Below are 10,195 nucleotides of genomic sequence, written 5' to 3'. Positions count from 1 at the left end.
TGAGAGGATGAATTTCTTTTAAAAGTAAGTACATTAGAGACATGGAGAAATGAGACCATCAAGGATTTTTCTCCCCCTTTGTATGAGCAAACTAATTGCTATTTAAGTTTTCTAAATCTAGTGTCTTCTTGAGTTGAAATTTTCCACCTGGAGGAAGTGTTTATGACCATCTTGTAAATACTACTTTCAAAAATTAATTCATGCACATTAAGTCAGTAGGAATTCTTCATTTATAGGGAAAAAAAAGATCAGGTTTGCAACTGGGTCTTTTAAAGGTTCAAGGAGCAGTGCGTGTTCTGAAGTGAAGGCTGGGAAATATTTCTCCAAACATCTGAATCCTAAATCAAATAAAACTGACAAAATATACTAACATTCTTCAGAAAGATAAAAAATAACAGTTTTGAGAAGAGCAGTCACTATTCCCTAGTGGTTTCTACTAAGAATGTCGTTAGGTTTGTTTGCAACTTTTAACTAAGCCTAGTCATATCCAGACTAATATTTTTGCCCAATGATGAAAACAGCTGTATGAAGAAAAAGCAATGTCTTTTTGTGGTTAAGTCTGTAGACTTGGAGTCAAACTCCCTGGTTCAAATCTCATTTAACCAACTGTTTGATGCTGGGCAACTTAATAATCTTCTCTCAGCTTCTGTTTCTTCTGTTACATTTTCCAGTGATAACATATAGAAAGCATTTAGCACAGCACCTAGCAGACAAAATACCTTATATATGTTACCTATATTATTAAATGGGTACACTGAGTCATAGAATAATCTAGTAATATTTTGGTAGGCCATTTGGTAGCAATTTATTTTAAAGAAATAGTAAGAGTTAACGGACTTAATAATTTCAGCATGTAGCCACGTTCCAGTTACTAGCTGAAGTACTTTCCATAATCTAAATTATAATCCTCATAATTATCTATGAGTTAGATACTAACATTATCTCAGTTTACAGTTGGAGCCAGACACTATAGCACAGGGGAGTTAAGTAATGTACCCAAGCACAGGCCACCCTTTAATGGCAGACCCAGGATCTGAATAAACACACGGTTTAAACTGGATCCAGTGTCTATGCTCCTCACCACTATGTTACATTGCTTCTCTGTGATGCAGCTTAGATGGCCTCAAAAGATCTAATTTAGGGCTTCCCTGGTGGCGCAGTGGTTGAGAGCCCGTCTGCCGATGCACGGGACACGGGTTCGTGCCCCGGTCGGGGAAAATCCCACATGCTGCGGAGCGGCTGGGCCTGTGAGCCATGGCTGCTGAGCCTGCGCGTCCGGAGCCTGTGCTCCGCAACGGGAGAGGCCACAGCAGTGAGAGGCACACGTACCGCAAAAAAGATCTAATTTATGCCCGTACAAAAAAGGAGACAAATAAGATAGACCAGTCCCCTCAAATCCTCCTTAGGAGCAGCTAAGAAATAAATTGCACTTACATTATAAATATATATATATATATACACACACACACACACACATATATACCATGTTAAAATTCCATACTCCCCTCTGGCAATGTAGAAAACGATTTTATAAGATTTCACTACTGGGCTTCCGGGAAGATGGCGCAAGAGTAAGACGCGGAGATCACCTTCCTCCTCACAGATACACCAGAAATACATCTACACATGGAACAACTCCTACAGAACACCTCCTGAACGCTGGCAAAAGACCTCAGACGTCCCAAAAGGCAAGAAACCCCCCACGTACCTGGGTAGGGCAAAAGAAAAAAGAATAAACCGAGACAAAAGAATAGGGACCGGACCTGCACCTGTGGGAAGGAGCTGTGAAGAAGGAAACGTTTCCACACACTAGAAGCCCCTTCGCGGGCGGAGACTGCGGATGGCGGAGGGGGGAGCTTCGGCGCCGCGGAGGAGAGCACAGCAACAGGGGTGCGGAGGGAAAAGCGAAGAGATTCCCGCGCAGAGGATCACGGCCGACCAGCACTCACCAGCCCGAAAGGCTTGTCTGCTCACCCGCCGGGGCGGGCGGGGCTGGGAGCTGAGGCTCGGGCTTCGGTCGGAGCGCCGGGAGAGGACTGGGGTTGGTGGCGTGAAACACAGCCTGCAGGGGGTTAGTGCGCCATGGCTAGCCGGGAGGGAGTCCGGGGAAAAGTCTGGACCTGCCGAAGAGGCAAGAGACTTTTTCTTACCTCTTTGTTTCCTGGTGCGCGAGGACAGGGGATTAAGAGCGCTGCTTAAAGGAGCTCCAGAGACGGGCGCGAGCCGCGGCTAGAAGCGCGGACGCCAGTGACGGGCATGAGACGCTAAGGCTGCTCCTGCCGCCACCAAGAAGCCTCTGTGCGAGCACAAGTCACTATCCACACCCCCCATCCAGGGAGCCTGTGCAGCCCGCCACTGCCAGGGTCCCAGGATCCAGGGTCAACTCCTCAGGGAGAACGCACGGCACGCCTCAGGCAGGTGCAACGTCACGCTGGCCTCTGCCGCCGCAGGTCCGCCCCACACTCCATGCCCCTCCCTCCCCCCCGGCCTGAGTGAGCCAGAGCGCCCGAATCAGCGGCACCTTTAACCCCGTCCTGTCTGAACAAAGAACAGATGCCCTCCGGCGACCTACACTCAGAGGCGGGGCCAAATCCAAAGCTAAGCCCCTGGGAGCTGTGAGAACAAAGAAGAGAAAGGGAAATCCCTCCCAGCAGCCTCAGAAGCAGCGGATTAAATCTCCACAATCAACTTGATGTACCTTGCGTCTGTGGAATACCTGAATAGACAACCAATCATCCCAAATTAAGGAGGTAGACTTTGAGAGGAAGATTTATGATTTTTTCCCCTTTTCCTTTTTTTGTGAGTGTGTATGTGTATGCTTCTGTGTGAGATTTTGTCTGTGTAGCTTTGCTTCCACCGTTTGTCGTAGGCTTCTATCCATCCGTTTTATTTTTGTTTCTTTAATTTTTTTTCTTTTTTTTCTCTTAATAATTATTTTTTATTTTAATAACTTTATTATACTTTATCTTACTTTATTTTATTTTACTTTATCTCCTTTCTTTTTTTACTTCCTTCCCTCCTACCTTCCTTCCTTCCTCCCTCCCTCCCTCCTTTCTTTCTTTCTTTCTTTCTTGCTTTCTACTTCTACTAATACTTTCTTTCTACTTTTTCTCCCTTTTATTCTGAGCCGTATGGATGAAGGGCTCTTAGTGCTGCAGCCAGGAGTCAGTGCTGTGCCTCTGAGGAGGGAGAGCCAACTTCAAGACACTGGTCCACAAGGGACCTCCCAGCTCCACATAATATCAAACGGAGAAAATCTCCCAGAGATCTCCATCTCAACACAAACACCCAGCTTCACTCAACGACCAGAAAGCTACAGTGCTGGACATCCTATGCCAAACAATTAGCAAGACAGGAACACACCCCACCCATTAGCAGAGAGGCTGCCTAAAATCATAATAAGTCCACAGACACCCCAAAACACACCACCAGACGTGGACCTGCCCACTAGAAAGACAAGATCCAGCCTCATCACCAGAACACAGGCACTAGTCCCCTCCACCAGGAAGCCTACACAACCCACTGAACCAACCTTAGCCACTGGGGACAGACACCAAAAACAACAGGAACTAGGAACCTGCAGCCTGCAAAACTGAGACCCCAAACACAGTAAGATAAGCAAAATGGGAAGACAGAGAAACACACCACAGATGAAGGAGCAAGATAAAAACCCACCAGACCTAACAAATGAAGAGGAAATAGGCAGTCTACCGAAAAAAGAATTCAGAATAATGATAGTAAACATGATCCAAAATCTTGGAAATAGAATAGACAAAATGCAAGAAACATTTAACAAGGACCTGCAATAACTAAAGATGAAACAAACAACAATGAAAAACACAATAAATGATATTAAAAATACTCTAGATGGGATCAATAGCAGAATAACTGAGGCAGAAGAACGGATAAGTGACCTGGAAGATAAAATAGTGGAAATAACTACTGCAGAGCAGATTAAAGAAAACAGAATGAAAAGAACTGAGGACAGTCTCAGAGACCTCTGGGACAACATCAAACGCACCAACATTCGAATTATAGGGGTTCCAGAAGAAGAAGAGAAAAAGAAAGGGACTGAGAAAATATTTGAAGAGATTATAGTTGAAAACTTCCCTAATATGGGAAAGGAAATAGTTAATCAAGTCCAGGAAGCACAGAGAGTCCCATACAGGATAAATCCAAGGAGAAATACGCCAAAACACATATTAATCGAACTGTCAAAAATTAAATACAAAGAAAACATATTAAAAGCAGCAAGGGAAAAACAACAAATAACATACAAGGGAATCCCCATAAGGTTAAGACCTGATCTTTCAGCAGAAACTCTGCAAGCCAGAAGGGAGTGGCAGGACATATTTAAAGTGATGAAGGAGAAAAACCTGCAACCAAGATTACTCTACCCAACAAGGATCTTATTCAGATTTGATGGAGAAATTAAAACCTTTACAGACAAGCAAAAGCTGAGAGAGTTCAGCACCACAAAACCAGCTTTACAACAACTGCTAAAGGAACTTCTCTAGGCAAGAAACACAAGAGAAGGAAAAGACCTACAATAACAAACCCAAAACAATTAAGAAAATGGCAATTGGAACATACATATCAATAATTACCTTAAATGTAAATGGACTACATGCTCCCACCAAAAGACACAGATTGGCTGAATGGATACAAAAACAAGATCCATATATTTGCTGCCTACAAGAGACCCACTTCAGACCTAGAGACACATACAGACTGAAAGTGAGGGGATGGAAAAAGATATTCCATGCAAATGGAAACCAAAAGAAAGCTGGAGTAGCAATTCTCATATCAGACAAAATAGACTTTAAAATAAAGACTATTAGAAGAGACAAAGACACTGCATAATGATCAAGGGATCGATCCAAGAAGAAGATATAACAATTCTAAATATTTATGCACCCAGCATAGGACCACCTCAATGCATAAGGCAAATACTAAAAGTCATAAAAGGGGAAATCAACAGTAACACATTCATAGTAGGGGACTTTAACACCCCACTTTCACCAATGGACAGATCATCCAAAATGAAAATAAATAAGGAAACAAAAGCTTTAAATGATACATTAAACAAGATGGACTTAATTGCTATTTATAGGACATTCCATACAAAAACAACAGAATACACATTTTTCTCAAGTGCTCATGGAACATTCTCCAGGATAGATCATATCTTGGGTCACAAACCAAACCTTGGTAAATTTAAGAAAATTGAAATTGTATGAACTATCTTTTCTGACCACAACACTATGAGACTAGATATCAATTACAGGAAAAGCTCTGTAAAAATACAAACACATGGAGGCTAAACAATACACTACTTAATAATGAAGTGATCACTGAAGAAATCAAAGAAGAAATTTAAAAATTCCAAGAAACAAATGAAAATGGAGACACGACGACCCAAAATCTATGGGATGCAGCAAAAGCAGTTCTAAGAGGGAAGTTTATAGCAATACAATCCTACCTTACGAAACAGGAAACATCTCGAATAAACAAACTAACCTTGCACCTAAAGCAATTAGAGAAAGAAGAACAAAATACCCCAACGTTAGCAGAAGGAAAGAAATCATAAAAAACAGATCAGAAATAAATGAAAAAGAAATGAAGGAAACAATAACAAAGATCAATAAAACTAAAAGCTGGTTCTTTAGAAGATCAACAAAATAGATAAACCATTAGCCAGACTCATCAAGAAAAAAAGGGAGAAGACTCAAATCAATAGAATTAGAAACGAAAAAGGAGAAGTAAAACTGGCACTGCAGAAATACAAAAGATCATAAGAGATGACTACAAGCAACTCTATGCCAGTAAGATGGACAACCTGGAAGAAATGGACAAATTCATAGAAATGCACAACCTGCCAAGACTGAATCAGGAAGAAATAGAAAATATGAATAGACCAATCACAAGCACTGAAATTGAAACTGTGATTAAAAATCTTCCAACAAACAAAAGCCCAGGACCAGATGGCTTCACAGGTGAATTCTATCAAATATTTAGAGAAGAGCTAACACCTATCCTTCTAAAACTCTTCCAAAATATAGCAGAGGGAGGAACACTCCCAAACTCATTCTATGCGGCCACCATCACCCTGATACCAAAACCAGACAAGGATGTCACAAAGAAAGAAAACTACAGGCCAATATCACTGATGAACATAGACGCAAAACTCCTCAACAAAATACTAGCAAACAGAATCAAACAGCACATTAAACGGATCATACACCATGATCACATGGGATTTATTCCAGGAATGCAAAGATTCTTCAATATATGCAAATCAATCAACGTGATACACCATATTAACAAATTGAAGGAGAAAAACCGTATGATCATCTCAATAGATGCAGAGAAAGCTTTCGACAAAATTCAACACCCATTTATGATAAAAACCCTGCAGAAAGTAGGCATAGAGGGACCTTTCCTCAGCATGATAAAGGCCATATATGACAAACCCACAGCCAACATCGTCCTCAATGGTGAAAACCTGAAAGCATTTCCACTAAGATCAGGAACAAGACAAGGTTGCCCACTGTCACCACTCTTATTCAACATAGTTTTGGAAGTTTTAGCCACAGCAATCAGAGGAGAAAAGGAAATAAAAGGAATCCAAATCGGAAAAGAAGAAGTAAAGCTGTCACTGTTTGCAGATGACATGATACTATAAATAGAGAATCCTAAAGATGCTACCAGAAAACTACTAGAGCTAATCAATGAATTTGGTAAAGTAGCAGGATACAAAATTAATGCACAGAAATCTGTGGCATTCCTATACACTAATGATGAAAAACCTGAAAGTGAAATCAAGAAAACACTCCCATTTACCATTGCACCAAAAAGAATAAAATATCTAGGAATAAACCTACCTAAGGAGACAAAAGACCTGTATGCAAAAAATTATAAGACACTGATGAAAGAAATTAAAGATGATACAAATAGATGGAGAGATATACCATGTTCTTGGATTGGAAGAATCAACATTGTGAAAATGACTCTACTACCCAAAGCAATCTACAGATTCAATGCAATCCCTATCAAACTACCACTGGCATTTTTCACAGAACTGGAACAAAAAATTTCACAATTTGTATGGAAACACAAAAGACCCCGAATAGCCAAAGCAATCTTGAGAACGAAAAACAGAGCTAGAGAATCAGGCTCCCTGACTTCAGACTATACTACAAAGCTACAGTAATCAAGACAGTATGGTACTGGCACAAAAACAGAAAGATAGATCAATGGAACAGGATAGAAAGCCCAGAGATAAACCCACGCACATATGGTCACCTTATCTTTGATAAAGGAGGCAGGAATGTACAGTAGAGAAATAACAGCCTCTTCAATGAGTGGTGCTGGGAAAACTGGACCGGTACATGTAAAAGTATGAGATTACATCACTCCCTAACACCATACACAAAAATAAGCTAAAAATGGATTAAAGACCTAAATGTAAGGCCAGAAACTATCAAACTCTTAGAGGAAAACTTTGGCAGAACCCTCTATGACATAAATCACAGCAGGATCCTTTCTGACCCACCTCCTAGAGGAATGGAAATAAAAGCAAAAATAAACAAATGGGACCTAATGAAGCTTAAAAGCTTTTGCACAGCAAAGGAAACCATAAACAAGACCAAAAGACAACCCTCAGAATGGGAGAAAATATTTGCAAATGAAGCAACTGACAAAGGATTAATCTCCAAAATTTATAAGCAGTTCAGAGAGCTCAATAACGAAAAAACAAACAACCCAATCGAAAAATGGGCAGAAGATCTAAATAGACATTTCTCCAAAGAAGATATACAGACTGCCAACAAACACATGAAAGAATGCTCAACATCATTAATCATTAGAGAAATGCAAATCAAAACTACAATGAGATATCATCTCACACCAGTCAGAATGGCCATCATCAAAAAATCTAGAAACAATAAATGCTGGAGACGTTGTGGAGAAAAGGGAACCCTCTTGCACTGCTGGTGGGAATGTAAATTGATACAACCACTGTGGAGAACAGTATGGAGGTTCCTTAAAAAACTGCAAATAGAACTACCATATGACCCAGCAGTCCCACTACTGGGCATGTACCCTGAGAAAACCATAATTCAAAAAGAGTCATGTACCAAAATGTTCATTGCAGCTCTATTTACAATAGGCTGGAGATGGAAACAACCTAAGTGTCCATCATTGGATGAATGGATAAAGAAGATGTGGCACATATATACAATGGAATATTACTCAGCCATAAAAAGAAACGAAATTGAGCTATTTGTAATGAGGTAGATAGACCTAGAGTCTGTCATACAGAGTGAAGTAAGTCAGAAAGAGAAAGACAAATACCGTGTGCTAAAACATATATATGGAATTTAAGAAAAAGGAATGTCATGAAGAACCTCGGGGTAAGACAGGAATAAAGACACAGACCTACTAGAGAATGGACTTGAGGATATGGGGAGGGAGAAGGGTAAGCTGTGACAAAGCGAGAGAGAGGCATGGACATATATACACTACCAAACGTAAGGTAGATAGCTAGTGGGAAGCAGCCGCATAGCACAGGGAGATCAGCTAGGTGCTTTGTGACCGCCTGGAGGGGTGGGATAAGGAGGGTGGGAGGGAAGGAGACGCAAGAGGGAAGAGATATGGGAACATATGTATATGTATAACTGATTCACTTTGTTGTAAAGCAGAAACTAACACACCATTGTAAAGCAATTATTCTCCAATAAAGATGTAAAAAATATATATATTAAAAAAAAAGAAAGAAAAAGATTTCACTACCATGAAAAGAGACTGATTCAATTGGACCCATATGAAAATTTGTCTCATTGTCATACAGAGTATGTGCTACCCAGAGACTAAAAACAAACGGACGTGCACAGTGCTGCAAGCAGGGAGGATTGCTCTGGGTAGAAGCCTACAAGCTGCTGGGCAGGGTTTCAGAGCAGAGGACCTTCAGAATGTGCCTCTGGCCTACTCTGATTTTCAAGTTTAGAATGAGATTGGAGCCATCCACCCAAATTGATAAGCCTGAGGAAGACTTCGTCTTAATCAAATTAAAAGTTCAGAGTCAAGAAAATAAACACAACCAGAATTCTCACATCAGTTTTTTAATTCATTTTCGTCTTGGTAGGCTAGACTTGGGAAGTCAAATTAAATCCAAAGTCGACTTGCTAAGTAAAAATCAGAATATCCCCAACTGTAGCAGTTTTAAACTCTGCAGAAATTAGAGCTTTTGAGGCCATTGAAGCTGCTTCAAGGAGAGGCAACATAAGGTAGTGGTGAAGAGCATAGACACTGAATCCAATTTAAATTGTGTATTCATTCAGATCCTGGCTCTACTTCTTCCCTCAAGTTTTTTATCTTTCTTTATGTTCCCCAGCTGCAGCCAGATCTAACCTCCTATTTCACAGAGAAAACAAAACCGTCTGTTAGAACATCACTCAACTACTCCACCTTAAACCTAAGATATTGTCAAATCTTCAACTTTTCAAAAAAAAATTATCACCTCCTATACACAAGATACCGAGGATACAGAGAAGAATAAGGTATACACCCTGTCCTGGAGTAGCAGTTTATATAGGAAGACCAAAAATGTAAACAGGTAATTGCAAAATAATGGTGGTGGTCATGTGCTAGTGATGTGTGCAGGGTGTTACAGGAAAATATAGAGGCTCACCTAATTTTTACATCCTTCATTGAACATTTGAGGGAAAGATGGTCCCTTCCATGAAAAGCTTATCCTCTCATCTTTCCTCCTCCTTGTGCTCTCTTTCCCCTCCTTCCTATATCTTCAATCTCACTTTCCCCACTGATTCTTTCTCTTTAGTCTTTGGACAAGCACATTTTCCCCTCACCTTAAAAAACCTTTTCTACACTATTTCTCCATTACAGCACTACCCTACCTTGATTCTCTTCTCTCCCTCCAAAATCCTGAATCAATAGTCTACATTTACATCTACTCTTCCTCAACTCCCATTCCCACCTCAGTGCACTGCAGTCATGCCTCTGACACCACTATTATACCAAAACTACTCTTTAAAAAAGTCACCAATGGCATTCTACCTGTCAACACCAAGAGTCTACTTCAGTCTTCATTCTAGTAGATTTTCCTGCAGTAACTGAAATCACTGACTCCTTCTTGAAGCCCTTTTCTTCTTTGGCTCTGGTTCTGCTTGCTGCC

This window comes from Delphinapterus leucas, chromosome 2 (genome assembly GCF_059928025.1).
Source record: "Delphinapterus leucas isolate spDelLeu-1000000601 "Yukka" chromosome 2, BTC_Dleu_Yukka2, whole genome shotgun sequence".
In the NCBI taxonomy this organism is placed as follows: Eukaryota; Metazoa; Chordata; class Mammalia; order Artiodactyla; family Monodontidae; genus Delphinapterus; species Delphinapterus leucas.
This window is presented reverse-complemented; position numbering follows the sequence as displayed.